Source organism: Sciurus carolinensis (assembly GCF_902686445.1).
Source record: "Sciurus carolinensis chromosome 14 unlocalized genomic scaffold, mSciCar1.2 scaffold_123_arrow_ctg1, whole genome shotgun sequence".
Taxonomy (NCBI): Eukaryota; Metazoa; Chordata; class Mammalia; order Rodentia; family Sciuridae; genus Sciurus; species Sciurus carolinensis.
In genome coordinates this window covers 1001532-1019998 of record NW_025920108.1, presented here as the reverse complement: position 1 = coordinate 1019998, position 18467 = coordinate 1001532, and positions in this window count along the sequence as shown.

The following is an 18467-nucleotide window of genomic DNA, read 5'->3' as shown; positions in this document are numbered from 1 at the left end:
GCATAAAGGAGTTTTAAAAAACATTAGTTGTAGATAGATATAATTCCTTTATTTTGTTTATTTATTTTTATGTGGTACTGAGAATTGAACCCAGTGCCTCACATATGCCAGGCAAGCCCTCCACCACTGAGACACAACCCCAGTCCAAGTATAAAGGACATTATGAGGACCTTCCTCTTATGTAGGACAATGGTTATAGTATAATGGTGACCGGGTAAACCTGGTCATTGCAAGTCAGAAAGTAAATCAGAAAGAAGTGATGGGTAAAGTGTTGAAGAAATGGGTTTGGTAGCAAGTACACTATTTTATCATTTGTAAGACTACACCATGTATGTATCATTAATTTATGTATGTATAAGAAAGAAAAAATGCTCTCAATTACATTTTGACATCCTATTAATTGTGAAATACATCCTGATTCCAGAGATGCTATAATGTGGAGGATGAAGTCAATGGCAGTCCTGTTTTTAAGTCTAATTATTTGTTATTTTTCTTACTTGGACCAAGGAACTTCTTTGAGAAAATTTTCTAATGCATAAAAATAGGATAGTATAAGGTCAAAGATTATTCTTTATACTTTCCATTTTACCTCTCCTAAATCATGGGTATATCTGAAGATATCTACTGACTGGTTCCTATGTAATTGTGATTTGTAGTGATAGAATATTTTAGAGAGTACTTTTTAAGAAAATTTCCAAATATTCTAAATTTTATTATTATGATTGAATTCTAATTTTGCAAAATTTCTGCTATTCTAATAATGCCCAATAAATATAGCATTAATTATCAAATGCATATTTTTAAACAAATGGTTGAATTTTGTGATGTTTGGCAAAGTAAAAATTTCCAGACTATTTTCATCATATTCCTATTTTGAGGATTCCCAGAAAACAGAATGACATTGTTTTCTTGAGCAATAAAATATTAATAACTTCACTTTTGTGTTCATTCTTTCAGAATTTTTTCAAACCACATTCAACTGGACAGGATGAAAAGTTTAAGAGAAGGCAATCCCTCACTCTTTGAGGATGCCAGAATATTGGTGAATCATTATCTGAATTAGCTGAACAAATGACTATCGAAGAAAACAGCAACAAGGATAATAGTACATATTTGGGATGGAGAAGATGCTTCCCACATTTAATTCCTTTATTTTTTTTTCCAAATTTGTGCATTGTGTTTATTGGGGCAATATTTGTTGGTGGAGGGTGGTCAGGGAATTTATAATCTTTCAAAATTACTGTCAGGCATCCAAATCTCACATTTGATAAACTGACATTGACACTTCAATGTGCTAAATTAGAGGGCACAGGCAAAGATCTCAAGGCAGATGGTATTTATTTTTTATGAGTACCAATTAGCTGATCATTTCCAGTGGAGATGATGAAAGTGCAATTATAAAGGCATCTATAGGAATAACATACAGATTTGGAGAAGGCAAATATGTCAGTCTTTTCCTCTGTTTTGACATGACTTGAGTTTGGAAAGTGAACTGAGTCTGTGTCAGGGGCGGGCTCTGAGGGCCCCAGAGCCACACCCTGGCCTGATCTCTAAAATGGCACCTGGCAGCTTGCCAGACATAGCTGCACTCATAAACAAGTTTTAGGAAGTAACTCTGGTTGGCTATTGTACATGAGGCAATCCTGGTATCTGCCTGGAGACTGTTCCTTGATAGGCTGACTTTCCTGGTAGTCTACTCTTTGATAGGCTGATGTTCTCGATATAAGTCTGAGACTTGTGGAATAAATGCCTTTTGGTTCCTGTGATCAAGAAGAGCATACACATTGTGATTGTCCCCACAGGCGGTGTACGATCATAAGTGGTGCCAAAATCTGGGAACTCGAGTTACAAAGAAGGGACTGATCAGGTAAATACAGGGTAAGTAAAGTACAGTCTGGCCAGGTTAAAGTTTGTGGAACAAGCTGACGTAGTTAAAGTTCGCGGAAAAAGCAACGGAGATTGAGTGTTTGTAAGTGCTTTTGCTTTTGTTTTGCTAGTTAAAGTGCTTTTGCATTCTGTTCATTTAATAGAGAAATATGGGCACTGAAATGTCACAAATGTGCATGGAAGGTCCCTTAAAGGATTTGCTCTGGGCCAATGGAATTCCTCTTGAAACTAAAACAGCCCAAAACTTTTAACATCCCTACAGATCTAAAAGGTCTCTTATCTCCTGATACTGTTGGAATTTTATTAGGTAGGAGCTCTAGTGCACTCAGGGGACTTATAGTTATCCCTGGAGTTATTGACTCTGATTTTACAAAAGAAATTAAGGTTCTTGCACATTCTCCTCAAGGAATTATCTCCATATCACCTGGGGACCGCATAGCTCAGCTTTTGATTATTCCCAGCCTTCATAATAATTTTCCATCAACCACAGCAACCAGGGGAACTGCAGGTTTGGGATCTTCTGGAGTTGATTTTGCTTGTCTTACCATGGACTTAAAAAATAGGCCAATGCTTAAAATAAAGATTAAAAATAGAGAATTTTCGGGACTCCTAGATATAGGAGCTGATACTAGCATTATTACCCTAAAAGATTGGCCAAAAGAATGGCCTCTACATGTAGCAGAACAAACCCTGAGGGGATTGGGTGTAGCTACTAGCCCACAAAGGAGTAGTTCTGTATTGACATGGAAAAATGATGAGGGCCAACAGGGAACATTTCAACCTTATGTCTTAGACCATTTATCTGTTAATTTATGGGGCAGAGATATTCTCATGCAAATGGATTTAGTACTCACTACAGAAGGCCATTATAGCCAAAAGGCTCAAAATCTAATGGTAAAACAAGGTCATGAATGGGACAAGGGGCTTGGCCGCTATGGCCAGGGAAATACCCAGCCAATTAGTGTTAAGGGCAATCAAGTTCGCCAAGGCTTGGGTTTTTCCTAGGGGCCACTGAACAAAATTATGTAAAAATAACTTGGAAATCCAATGCACCAGTGTGGGTCTCTCAGTGGCCCCTGACTTTAGAAAAACTTAAAGCGGCCCATGAACTGGTACAACAATTAGAAGCAAATCATATTAGACCTTCAACTTCTCTTTGGAATACCCCTATTTTTGTCATAAAAAAGAAATCAGGAAAATGGAGGCTCCTTCGTGACTTAAGAGCTATTAATGCTACTATGCAATCTATAGGACCAACTCAGTTAGGGCTTCCAGTCCTTACTGCTTTACCAAAAGATTGGCCTACAATAATTATAGACATAAAAGACTGTTTCTTCTCTATTCCATTACATCCTCAGGATTGTGGGAGGTTCGCTTTCACCCTCCCATCTCTAAATCATCAACAACCTGATCAACGATATGAATGGGTTGTTTTGCCACAAGGTATGGCCAATAGCCCCACTATGTGTCAAATTATGTTGATTAGTTGTTAAAGTCAATTCAACAAAAATACTCCAAACTTATTATATATCATTATATGGATGATATATTATGCCACTCTGAGGAAGATACTTTAAAGGATATTTACTCTGAATTAATAGAACAACTCAAATTATGGGGACTCATTATAGCCCCTGAAAAGGTCAAGTTGGTACTACACAAGAATTCTTAGGAGCCCAATTAATCAGGGTTGTAGTAAAGCCACTAAAACCTGTCATCAGGGTAGATCATCTAAAAACATTAAATGATTTTCAAAAGCTACTAGGGGATATAAATTGGATTCGTCCGTATTTGAGGCTTTCCACAGGAGAATTACTTCCTCTTTTTAATATCTTACAAGGGAATCCCCATCCCACATCTCCCAGAGAGCTCACTCCCGAAGCACGTCTGGTTTTCAATATTATACAAAAAAGATTAGATGAGGCCTGGGTAGATTGTATTGATCTCTCTCAGCCATTACAATTCATTGTTATTCCTAACAAGAAACTACCCACTGGAGTCTTTTGGCAAGAGGGTACCTTGTTTTGGGTCCATCTAGCCTGTTCACCCAATAAAACTCTCTTAACCCTACCCAGAAGCAGTAGCTCAAGTAATCTTAAAGGCACTTAAATCATCTATCACACTGTTTGGAATTCATCCAGCTACTATCATTATTCCCTATGATAAGCATCAACTTTATTGGTTATGTAATTTCATGGATTCTTGGACTGTTGTTAGATGCTCCACTCAAGCTAACTTTGATATTCACTCTCCTAAACATCCTTATATAAAATTTTGTAGTAATAATTCTGTAATATTCCCAAGAGTTACCAGACAACAACCTATTCCTAAGGTTCCTGTGATTTTCATTGATGGATTCAAAACAGTGACTGGAGCTATTTGTTATCAAAATAAAGTCCAAACATTCCTTTTTCCTAACTCTTCTGCTCAACAAACATAACTCTTAACAGTTCTTGAAGTTTTTAAAATATTCCCTAATATTCCATTCAATGTTTACTCAGATAGTTTATATGTAGTTCAAGCTCTCAGGAACTTAGAATGTGCAGGGCTTATTGCCTCAAACTCTACTATTTTTCATCCTTTATGGACTTTACAACAAATGATTTGGGATCATTATAATCCTTTCTTTATTGGACATATCAGAGATCATACCAATTTATCTTGACCTTTAGCTCTAGGGAATAATGTAGCAGACATAGCAACTAAGGATCCCCACATTTTTTCTGCGTTTGAGGCAGAAAAATTATCATCAACAATTCCATGTTAATTCTACAACATTAAAACTGAAGTTTCCCATTACGAAAGAAACTGCACATGGTATTGTTAAATCTTGTGGCCAGTGTACAGTCCTCCATCATCCACCTTCTATAGGAGTTAATCCTAAAGGACTGTTACCTAATCATCTAAGGCAAATGGATGTTACTCACATTCCTGAATTTGGTAACCTTAAATATGTACATGTATCTGTAGACACATGTTCAGGTATCATCTTTGCGTCACTACACAGTGGAGAAAAAGTCAAAGATGTCATTTCCCACTGTCTCCAGGCTTTCGCAGCCTGGGGACTTCCTAAACAACTTAAAATGGACAATGGCCCTGCTTATATTTCAACTTCCTTTAACCAATTTCTCACTAATTTGAAATAACTATAACCACAGTATACTTTATAACCCACAAGGACAAGGTATTGTTGAACGTGCACATCTCATCCTCAAAAATATTCTTTATAAACAAAAAGGGGGAATAGGTCCCCTAAAGATAAACTTTCTCTTTGCCTCTTTATTTTAAATTTTTTAACTCTGGATAATGAGGGTCGCTCTGCCACTGAGAGACATGGCAATCATAAACAACATGATAGAGTGACTGTAAAATGAAAGGATGTTCTTACAGGACAATGGAACGGCCTGGATCCGGTGCTTTACTGTAGCCATGGCTCGGTTTGTGTATTTCCACAGGAAAAAACGTCACCTCTCTGGGTTCCTGAACAGCTGACTTCGACCAGTGGCAATGCTACCAACAAGTAATTTGGATCAAAAAAATGAAGATGCCAAAGACACTCCTTACGATCTTGCTGTTGACAGTCTTTCACCCCTTAGCCATGCTTTCTTTTCGCCCGGGTGAAAATGGTTCTACATTTCAAGAATACATAAAAAACTTAACAGGAGATGCTGTTTTACTTTCAGGATGGGTACCTCACAGACATAATGCTACAGGAACTACTTTCAAAATCCCTAGAATCTTCCCTCCTTGTAATCCTAAACATTGTACACCTCCTATATGGACAGGCTGTCAACATGCAGGACCAGCAACTCCTGTACATAATGGATTTTTTTTCGCTTCCAATTTTACTTCTTTCACTGCTAATGATAACTTTACTACTAATAATGTTAAGTTAGGCATGAAACGCATCAACCCTTTTGACAGCTGGGTACTCTTCACTTCGACTTCAGGATATACTAACTTACAACCTATTTTTGCTCTCTTAGGAGGAGCACTTAGGCTATGTACTTGGAATTCCTCTGTATGGAAGAACAGCTCTGGTTTCTCTGGTGCTGTATCAAGCACCCACTGTACCAGAAATATTACGTTTCCACCTACGCCAGTTTGTGTGTTTCCCCCTTTTATGTTTCTGCTAACTAAAGAAACAACTGCTTCTCTCAATTGTACTTCACATTTGTGCTGTCTCTCTCAATGTTGGAATGCTTCTAGGTTCCTGCTGGCAGTCTTAATGTGTGTTCCTACCTCCCTACCAGTCCCATTCTCTGTTACAGATGTGGAATTGCCAGTGTTACTATCAAGAAACAGGAGAGATTTTGGCATCACAGCGGCTGTGGTCACCACGGTAGCAGTCTCTGCAGTGGCAACCGCAACTGCAGCAGCAGCATTGACACAACCATACAGACAGCAACAAAAATCACTTGGTCGAAAATACAGCTGCAGCCTTACAGACTAAAGAGACCCTAAACTAACATCTAAGAGCAGGCATACTCCTTGTAAATCAAAGAATGGACTTACTAAAAGAACAAGTGGATGTCTTACAAGAACTTTTGGGACTGGGATGTGTTTATCCTTTAAGAGCAGTGTGTGTCACCCCTATTGCTTATAATAACCTTAGCTCTGCCGCTATGTTATCTAAAAATCTCTCTGTCTACCTTACTGGCAATTGGTCATATACGTTTGATAATTTAACCAGTCAGCTACGAGCTGAAATACTCAGAGTCAATGCCACCAGGGTTCAAGTTGCATCAGTATCCGAGATGTTCTCTTTGTTATCTAAAGCCCTGGGATTGACAAAAGAGTGGGATGGAACAGTAGCTGTTCTGATTATTATCTACTTATGGATAGCCTATGTTATACGCAGCCAAATCAGAGCTCGCCAAGATGCCCGACATCATCGACGGGCTATAGTACAGGCTTTGACAGCCATTGAGACAGGCACATCCCCCCCAGTATGGCTAAGCATGCTGGACCAGTAGTCAAATACCGGTAAGATCCGTGGAAATGCATACCAACCTAAGTCAGGGTTTTGACGCCTGGAAGTCAGAATTCCAATGATGGGTAAGGATGTAATTTGCCATGGACAACCTAAGACAGACATGGTCCCAAGTCATCTCTTCTTTATTTAGAGAATAAGAGGGAGATGTCAGGGGCGGGCTCTGAGGGCCCCAGAGCCGCACCCTGGCCTGATCTCTAAGATGGCACCTGGCAGCTTTCCAGACATAGGTGCACTCATAAACAAATTTTAGGAAGTAACTCTGGTTGGCTGTTGTACATGAGGCATTCCTGGTATCTGCCTGGAGACTGTTCCTTGATAGGCTGACTTTCCTGGTAGTCTACTCTCTGATAGGCTGATGCTCTTGATATAAGTCTGAGACTTGTGGAATAAATGCCTTTTGGTTTCTGTGATCAAGAAGAGCATACATGTTGTGATTGTCCCCGTGGGCGGTGGGCGATCATATGTCTGCACACATTCTCTTGTCTCTCTGCCACCCCTGGTTGTCTGTTCTGGTTGTAGTTAAGAAAAGAGGACTGTAAGTAGGTGATTACTATTTTAACTTTATGTAATTTGTACTTCCAAATATCCCCTTGGGCTGCTTTATGAAGAAAAAACTCCAACTTCATTGAACAGATCTCCTAGATTAGTGTACCAATCACTTTTAGTCATCTGTGATGTCTGAACCCTGGAGAATAGAGAGAACTCAGGGGTTTGAAATAAAGCACAGCATCATCTCCAAGTCTTGGTAAACAAATAGTGACTTGGGAACATCCAGATCTTTCTATATTCCCTATCTATATTCCCTATTCTTCCCTTTTAAAGGGAAAGTATGTACTTTTTCTACTGTATGGAATTGAATCATTCCTTGGCTGTGAAACAACCAAGTGTTCAAGACTGTCTATCTTTAAAGGATTTTAGAAAATCATCTTAGAAAAGTTTGACCCTGTTTGAGTTGAAGATGTTTAGATCCTATAACCTGATACTTTCATTTCTTTTTCCTTTTTTTTTCTTTAATTTTTATTGTAAACAAATGGGATACATGTTTCTTCTCTGCACAGGAAGTAAAGGCATACCATTTGTGTAATCATACATTTACATAGGGTAATGGTGTTTGATTCATTCTGTTAACTTTTCCTTCCCTCTTCCCACCCCTCTTTTCCCTCTATAAAGTCCCTCCTTCCTCCATTCTTGCCCCTTCCCACCCGCATTAAGTGTCATCATCATCATCTGCTTATCAGTGAGATCATTCATCCTTTGTTTTCTTGAGATTGGCTTATCTCACTTAGCATAATATTTTCCAATTTCATCCCTTGTCCTACAAATGCCATAATTTTATTCTTCTTTATATCTGAGTAATATTCCATTGTATGTATATATCACAGTTTCTTTATCCATTCATCAATTGAGGTGCATTTAGGTTGGTTCCACAATCTGGCTATTGTGAATTGAGGAGATATGAACATTGATGTGGCTGCATCTCTGTAGTATGCTAATTTTAAGTCCATTGGGTATAGGCCAAGGAGTGGGATAGCTGGGTAAAATGGTGGTTCCATTCCGAGATTTCTGAGAAATTACTACACTGCACTAAATTTGCAATCCCACCAGGAATGTATGAGTGTACCTTTTTCCCCACATCCTCACCAACACCTATTGTTGCTTGTATTCTTTTTTTTTTTTATTTTGGTGCTGGGGATTGAACCCAGGGCCTTGTGCTTGCAAGGCAAGCACTCTACCAACTGAGCTATCTCCCCAGCCCTGCTTGTATTCTTGATAATCACCATTCTAATTGGGGTGAGATGGAATCTTAGGGTAGTTTTGATTTGCATTTCTCTTATTACTACAGATGTTGGACATTTTATCATATATCTGTTGATTGCTGTAGATCTCCTTCTGTGAAGTGTCTGTTCATTTCCTTAGCCCATTTGTTGATTTGATTATTTGTATTCTTGGTGTAGAGATTTTTGAGTTCTTTATATATTCTGGAAATTAGTGTTCTATCTGAAATATGAGTGGAAAAGATATTTTCCCACTCTGTAGGCTCTCTCTTCACATTGCTGATAGTTTCCTCTGCTGAGAGAAAGCTTTTTAATTTGAATCTATCACAGTTATTGATTCTTGCTTTTATTTCTTGTGGTATGGGAGTCCTGTTAATGAAGTCTGATTCTAAGTCGACAAGTTGAAGATTTGATCCTACTTTTCTTCTATTAGGTGAAGGGTCTCCTGTCTAATTCTGAGGTCCTTAATCCACTTTGAGTTGAGTTTTGTGCAGAATGATAGATATGGGTTTAGTTTCATTCTGTTGCATATGGATTTTCAGTTTTCCCAGCACCATTTGTTGAAGAGACTATCTTTTCTCCATTGCATATTTTTGTCCCCTTTGTCTAGTATGAGAAAATTATATTTATTTGGGTTTGTGTCTATGTCCTCTATTCTGTACCATTGATCTACCTATTTTGGTACCAATACCATGCCCTATTTGTTACTATTGCTTTGCAGTATAGTTGAACATATGGTATTGTGATGCCCCGACTTCACTCTTCCTGCTAAGGATTGCTTTAGTTATTCTGGGTTTCTTATTCTTCCAGATGAATTTCATGATTTCTTGCTGTATTTCTGTAAGGTCCATCATTGGGATTTTAATTCAAATTGCATTGAATCTCTATTGCACTTTGGTAGTATGGCCATTTTGACAATATTTATTCTGCCTGTTCAAGAACATGGAGATCTTTACATCTTCTAAAGTCTTCCTCAATTTATTTCTTCAGTGCTTTGTAGTTTTCATTGTAGACATATTTTACCTCTTTGGCTTGGTTGATTCCCAAGTATTTAATTTTTTTTGAGACTATTGCAAATGGAGTTGTTTTTCTCATTTCCCTTTCAGATGTTTCATTGCTTGTGAATAAAAATGCTTTAGATTGATGCATGTTGATTTTATAGCCTGCTATTTTGCAGAATTCATTGATGAGGTCTAGAAGTTTGCTGGAGGAGCTTGTTGGATCCTCTAAGTATAGAATCATGTCAACAGCAAATAGCGACAACTTAAATTTTTCTTTTCCTATTCGTATCCCTTTAATTTTTTTTGTCTGTCTAATAGCTCTGGCTAGTATTTCAAGAACAGTGTTGAATAGAAGTGATAAAAGAGGACATCCCTGTCTTGTTCCCATTTTTAAAAGGAATGCTTTCAATTTTCTCCATTAAGAATGATGTTTCCCATGGGATTAGCATAAATAGCCTTTACAGTGTTCAGGTTTGTTCCTACTATTCCTATTTTTTTCTAGAGTTTTGAGAATGAAGGGGTGTTTTCATTCGTCAAACTGTTTTTCTGGGTCAATTGAAATAACCATATGATTCTTATCCTTAAGTCTGTTGATATGATGGATTATGGTTGTTGATTTATGGGTGTTAAAACATACTTGCATTTGAGGGATGAACCCTACTTGATCATGGTGCACAATATTCTTCATGTTTTGGGATACGGTTTGCCAGGTTTTGTTAAGGATCTTTGCATCTACATTTATCAAGGATATTTGTCTAAAATTTTCTTTCCTTGGTGTGTCTTCGTCTGGTTTGGGTATAAGTGTGATGTTACTTCATAGAATGAGTTTGGTAGGGTACCCTCCTTTTCTATTTCCTGGAATACTCTGAAGTATTTCCTGGAATACCTTCTTTGAAGGTCTTGTAGATCATGCCTGAGAATCTATCTGGTCCTGGGTTTTTCTTGGATGGTAGGTTTTTAATGGATTCTTCTCTTTCATTGCTTGATATTAATATGTTTAAATTGTATATGTCCTTCTGTTACAGTTTGGAAGGAACATATGTCTCTAGAAATTTGTCAATGTCTTCGATAGTTTCTATTTTGTCAGAATACAGATTTTCACAGTAGCTTCCAATTATGTTATGTATCTCAGTGGTATCTGTCATGATATTTACTTTTTCACCTCAAATTTTAGTAATGTGAGTTTTTTCTCTTCTCTTTGTTAGTGTGGCTAAGGGTTTGTCTATTTTGTTTACTTTTTCAAAGAACCAACTTTTTGTTTGTCGATTTTTTGAATTGTTCCCTTGTTTCAATTTCATTGATTTCAGCCCTGATTTTAATTATTTCCTGTCTTCTACTACTTTTGCTGTTATTCTGTTCTGTAATGTTAGGTCATCTCATTGTTGACTTTTCATTCTCTTCTTGAATGCGCTTCAACCAATGAATTTTCCTCTTTAGTACTGCTTTCATATTGTCCCAGAGATTTGATATGTTGTTCATTATTCTCATTGATATCAAGAATATTTTTATCTCCTCCCTGATTTTTTTGGTATTCATGTTTCATTCAATCACATATTATTTAGTCTTCAGATGTTGGGAATAATATTTTTTTATTTTGTCATTGATTTCTACTATCATTCCATTATAATCTATAGAACACAAGGCAGTATCTCTTTTTCTGCATTTTCTAAGGGCTGCTTTGTGGCATAACATATGCTCTATATTCGAGAAGGTTCCATGTGCTGCTGAGAAGAAAGTGAATTCACTCATTGATGGATGGAGTATTCTGTATATGTCCATTAAGTATAGATTATTGATTGTGTTATTGAGCTCCAGGTTTCTTTGTTTGGTTTTTGTTTGGAATACCTATCCAGTGGTGACAGCAATGTGTTAAAGTCATCCAGAATTATTGTGTTGTGGTCTATTTGATTCCTGGAATTGAGAAGGATTTGTTTGATGTACAGGGATGCACCATTATTTGGGGCATATATATTTATGATCACTATGTCTTCCTGATTTATGCTTCCCATAAGCGGTATGAAAAGTCCTTCTTTATCCCTTCTAACTTTGGCTAGAATTCCACTTTATCTGATATAAGTTAGAAAACCCCCGCTTTTATACTGAGTCCATGTGTGTGTAGGTTTTTTCCCATCCTTTCACAGTTAGTCTGTGGATGTCTTTTAATATGAAATGAGTCTCTTGCAGGCAGAATATTGTTGGGTCTTTTTAATCCATTCTGCCATTCTCTGTCTTTTGATTGATAAGTTAGGCCATTAATCTTCAGGGTTATTATTGAGATATGATTTGTATGTCAGTCATTTGGGCTTGTTTTTGGTTTTAACAGGGCTTGATTTCTCCTTTCAGTGGATTTTTCTCTAAGGTAATTCCTCCTTTGCTGACCTCCATTGCTATTTTCATTTTCTTCTCATGGAATATTTTGTTGAGAATATTCTGTAGTGCAGACTTTCTATTTGTAAATTATTTTAACTTTTTTTTAATGGAAGGATTTTATTTCATCTTCAAATCTGAAGGTTAGTTTTGCTGAGTGTAGGATTCTTGATGGCAACCATGTTCTTTCAGAGCTTGGAATGCATTGTTTCAGGCCCTTCTGGCTTTTAGAGTCTGGGTTGAGAAGTCTGCTACTATCTGTATTGTTCTCCCTCTATATGTAATCTGATGCTTTTCTCTTGCAGCCTTCAAATCCTCTCTTTATTTTGAATGTTAGGCATTTTCATTATAATGTACCTTGGTGTGGATCTGTTGTGATTTTGTGCATTTGGTGTTCTGTAGGCCTCTTTTAATTGATTTTCTATTTCATTCTTCAGGCTTGGGAAATTTCTGATATTATTTTATTGAATCAGTTGTTCATTCCTTTGGTTTGTATCTCTGTGCATTCCTCAATCCCAATAATTCTTAATTTGGTCTTTTCTTGATGTCACATAGTTCTTGAAGATTCTTTCCATAATTTCTTACCATATTCTCTGTTTGGGCAACTTATTTTCAAGATTAAATATTTTGTCTTCATTTTCTGAGGTTCTGTCTTCCAAGTGGTCTAGTCTTTTGGTGATGCTTCCGATTGGAGTTTTTTAATTGGTTTATTGTTTCCTTCATTTCAACAATTTTCATTTTTTTTGAGGATCTATATTTCCTTGTTGAAGTGATCTTTTACTTCCTGCAGTTGGTCTTTGAACTGCTTATTTTTATTATTATTCATTGCCTGCATTTGCTCTCTTTTCTCATTCTTTGCTTCATGAATCATCTTAATCATGTGTAATATGAAGTCCTTTTCTGATATTTCTTCTACTATACTGTCATTGCTTTGTATTCATATAGAATCTAGATTTGTTTGGATCATTTTCTTCCCTTGTTTCTTTCATGTTGTTCATATATCTTCCCCTCTAGCAGTGTAGATCTGGGGTAGTGCAGATCCACCCTATAGTCTTACAGTGGCCATATAGGTTTCCTACCTTTTATTTAATGGGGAGATCAATATTACCAGTGCCCAATTCAGACAGTATGCAATCCTACTCCAAATAACTCCGATGAGGACACTAACAATGGCATCATAATAAACAGAATGAGTTCAATTTTTGTCTGCAGTATAACAAACAGAAGGTCTGCAGTTTCTAATGGAGGACAAAAAGGATGCAGAGGAATGTAGGATGTAGATGTTAATGGGATAAGAAAAGAATATACAAAAGTTCTAGATAATAGAAAGTGTGAGAGTATAATCAACAGAAATTGGTTGTTAGCATGCCAAAATGGAGAAAGATACTCTGGGGGAACAGGTAAACAAAAGGAAAAAGAGAAAAAGAAAAGAAAAAAACTTAAAATTGTTCAATAAGGAGAAAAAGAATATCTAAACTATAATAGTCAAACAGTATTTAAACCTCTCAGTCCTTCAGTAGCCTGATGCATGAGAGGTACCTGACAATGAGCTCCAAGTCTCCAGCAGGCATCTCAGGATGAATTTGCCCCACCTAAAGATGGGAGATACAGCTTCCAGGATTATCCAAGATGGCTGCTCTGACTTCCTAATGTGTTAGCAAATGGGGAGCTGCAGTTCGGGTGTGGATGTGTTTAGCTGGAGGTCCTGGAGGTGGGGTGTGGTTGTTCAGACAGGGTTACTGGAGTGGGGGTGTGTTTGGTGTGGTTGCAGGATCCTGGAGGTGGAGTGCAATCAGTGGGTCTGGGGTCCTGATGATAGGGTCCAGTGATTCGGTCTGGGGGTCCTACAGGCAGGGAGCAGTATGTCGATGTGAGGGTCCTGGATGCAGGGAGTGATTGGTCTGGATGAGGGATTCTGGAGATGGAGCTCAGTCAGTCCAGCCTGGTATCCTACAGGGTCTGGCTGTTTTCTCAAAATGGCAGCAGCCACGTGTAACCAAACCTGCAGGTACTGTAACAGTGCTTCATGTTTTATTATACTTTGTTAAAAAGGAAAAAAAAAAGTACATGTTTTGAAAGTTTAAATGAGTAAATTTAAGGTACTGAAAATTTAAAAATCTAAAAAAGTAAAAAAAATAAAAGAATACAGGCATCAGTAGACGTTCACAAGGATGTGGAAATGGTACACTCATACATAGCTGATGGGATTGCAAATTGGTACAGCTACTCTGGAAAGCATTATGGAGATTCCTTAGAAAATTTGGAATGGAACCAACATATGACCCCATTATCCCACTCCTTGGCCTATATCCAAAGGACTTAAAATCAGCATACTATAGTGATGCAATCACACTAATGTTACAGCAGCTCTATTCACTGTAGCTAGATTGTGGAACCAGCCCCAGATGCCCTTCAATAGAGGAATGGTTAAAGAAACTGTGGTATATATACTCAATGGAATATTACTCCAATTAGAGAGGACCTCCACACTAAGCAGATCCTGAAATGGAATTCAACTCCCTTATTGACATTCTTAACTTAATCTGTTGCTGAAACTTAATAAGATATGTCACTTATTACCATTTCACTCTTTTTTCTTTCTATATGTTTATTATGTTTAATTCTTAACTCTTAGAATCTACTAGTACCCATGTTTCAAATAAAATTATAGTCAATGTGGTTCTTACCTTCTATAGATTCTTTTAAGCCATGTTTTCTCTTCGATATGCATCACCAGATAAATGATTGTGCATTTCTGAGGAAGACTCAGAAAGATGCCCTGGCAAAATTAATATCAATAATGATGTACATAAATAAAACCAAGAATCAGGAGTTGGGATGGCATCAAATTAAAAAGCTTCTACACACCAATGGAAACAATTAATAACTAGAAAGTAAGTCTACAGAATGGGGAAAAGATTTTGCCACCTTATTGTCAAATATGGGATTCATGTCCAGAATATTTAAAATCTCACAGCACTTATCTCTAAATACAAATGACCCAAGAAATAAATGGACAACAGAACTACAGAGATACTTCTTTTAAAAAGAAATGCAAATGACAATAAGTATATGAAAAAAATGTTCAACATGTCTAGCAGTAAGAGAAATACAAATCAAAAGTACATTGAAACTTTACTCCAGTTAGAATGTCAACTATTAATAATGTTAACAGGGATGCAAGAAAAAGGTTCACTCATCTGTTGTTGATGGAACTGCATATTAGCAACATCACCCTGGAAAGCATGATAGAGAAACTTCAAAACAATAGTAATGGGACCACTGTATGATCCAGCTATCTCAGATACTGATACATATTCAAAATATCTAAAATAAGCATATTATGTATTGGCAGAAACATAATGTATGTAGCAGCACAATTCGATATAGTCAGGCAATGTAATCAGTCTAGGTACCTATCAGCAGATTAATAAACAAACAATATATATATATATATATATATATATACACACACACACACGCACACATACATATATGTATATAAAGGATTATATGTGTGTGTGTGTGTGTGTATAAATGATATTTTTTTAAAAATTTTATTTGTAGATGAACACAATATCTTTATTTTTTTCATGTGGTGCTGAGGATCAAACCCTGTTCCTCACATGTGCCAGGCAGGTGCTCTATAACCAAGCTACTATCACAGTCCCTGTAATGAAATTGTACTAAGTCATAATGAGAATGAAATCATAGCATTTTCTGGTAAATGAATGAAACAGAAAAATATTCATGCTAAGCAAAATAGACAAGAGACCTAGAAAGTAAAAGTTTTTCATCACTTGAAGAATGTTTTCTGTCATTTGAAGAAACTAGACAAAAATAAAGGGTTTAAATGGAGAATTTATGAAAAATAAAAAGAGAACAGATGAGTAGAGGAAATTAATTAAGGCTGGAGAGAGGAGGGAAAGCAAAGAGAGCAATGGTGGAATGAATCTGAACAAACTTTCCTGTATGCACATGTGAAAATACCACTGTGACTTTGACCTTTATGTATATCCATAAAGCACAAATTAAGACAATTATAAACAAACAGAAGAATAATCTGTGGACTAAAGGAAAGTAATATCAGGAGGGAGATTGAAAGGGAATGGGAAAGTATTGGGCACTTAATTGGAGAAAGTTTTATTCCATGCTTTTATAATTATATCACAATTAAACCCTGATCTTATGTACAACAGTAATGAATCTAATTGTGAAAATAATTAAACCACAATAAAAATCTACAAATACTGTATGAACACTTGGAGAATGAAGAATACATTTGCATGTTAATGGATCACTGATGAAGTTGGGGTAAATTTTTAAAAATCTTCAGACAAAATGAGAATAGAGATACAGCATTCCAGAATCTATGGGATACAATAAAAATTATTTTTTTCCATATTTTATTTTTCTTTTATTGACAGCATATTTATACATAATAGTGGGATTCTTTATGAAATATACATAAATATGCATAGTAGTCCCTTCTTTCCCTTCCCTTCCCTGCCCCTGATCTAGCAAAAGCAGTTGAAAGAGGAAATTTATAAAAATGACTGTGTACATTTAAAAATCTGAGAGATTTCAAATAAAAACCTAAAGTTGCAACCTAAGGTATTAGAAAAATAATAAATCAATTTGAACAAGTAGAAAAAAAGAAATACTACTTATTAGAGTTTAAACTATAGAATACAAAATAAAGAAAAAATACAAAGTAATAAGGGAACAGAGTTTATTTTTGAAAAGGGAACCAAAAATTGATAAACCCCTAACATGGTAATGAAAGAAAGGAGAAAGAAGAAACAAATAAATAAAAGTAGAAACCAAAAGAGAAATATTAAAACAGACATCACTGAAATCCAGAGCACTACTAGGAATTATCTGGAAAAACTTATTGTTCAAGTAAACAGGAATATCTAGAAAAACATTATGAAGACTAACATGGTAAAAAATGGAAAGTCTGCAATATATGTATGAAGTAGTAGATATGAATCTAAACAGCTCAAAATATAAATCAAAGAAATGCAAAATTCCAACTAAATAACAAGCAATTATATTGAAGCAGTAATTAAAAGCCTCCAGGACAGCAGTGAACACAAGGCTGAAATTTATCAAATAATCAAAGAAGAACTGACATGAGTGCCCCACCATTATATGTAAGAGAAAACAAAAGACACTTCCAAAGTCAGTATTACCTTGATTGAAAAGGAAAATAAGGACACAACAAGGAAAGAAAACTACAAGCCAATATTCTTGAGGGCTGTAGTCTAAAATTCTTCATAAAATACTTGGAAAATATATTCAACATCTTATTAAAAACAACAAACACTGCCAGAAAAAGTGGTGTATTTTTGCATTTCCAGAAATTTAGGAGGTTGTGTCAGGTCACTTGTAGTTTCAGTCAACCAGGGCAATTTAGAAATCTGGATTCAAAGTGAACAACAAAATGAGCTGGAGCCAGTTGTAGAGTACACCTGCTTAAGTCTCTGGAGGTCACACACTCACACACAAACACCATACTCACAGGCCAGCTAGTTTTATTCAAGGGATGCAGAATGGTTAACATACGAAAATAAAAAAAAAAAAAACAATAATAATTACAACAGATAAAGAATCAAGGGCAAAATCATAACTTAATTTTAATAGATGCAGGAAAAGTCCTTGACAATATTCAATGGCCCCTTCATTACAAAGCTCCTGAGGAATTAGAAAGAGGAGGATCTTACCATAACATTCCACAGACCAAGTATATCTTTCCCTTCATAAATAAATTCTTTCTATTTATATTAATCAAGCAGTACTTTTGGCTTGCATTCTGATTCTTTTGTTATATGATGACTTACACAGAATTGACTACTCCCTAACATATTCTACAAATGTTGACTCTATACAAAACCACAACTGTTGCTCTCCTTGTTATTAGGAACCTGAGCCTTAAACTTATATCTAGGTTGGTTGGCATCATTGTGTGCATATGAGAGATGATATTTAAAAATAATTGAGACATTTTTTTTTAAATTTTAACTTTGGGCCAACTAATGTGAAGAGAAAGTGTGGATTGTTCTCTATGCTGCAATATTCTAAAGAGTGGTTTCAACCACTTTTTTTTTTTTTCAATCAGCATTATAGTTGTTAGGTAATGTTCTGATTTCTAGTTCCCTAGTGTCAGTGTTTGCTTCTATAATAATAAAAACAAAGTAGAGAATGAAAATGTTCCATAATTTCAAATCAATGAGCAGCTCAGCAATAGGTATTTTTAAATAATTTACCCTCTTTCCTCAATTCATTAGAAGCCTGATGTGAATCTCCTTCTTCTTTGGGGACATTCTGAGAAGGAAAAAATATTTAGGTGTAAATGCACGAAATATGAAAATTATCATAATAGTTTCCTTTATTGCAGGATACAAGAGAAACAGAACACATTTCTGAGCCATTCCAATA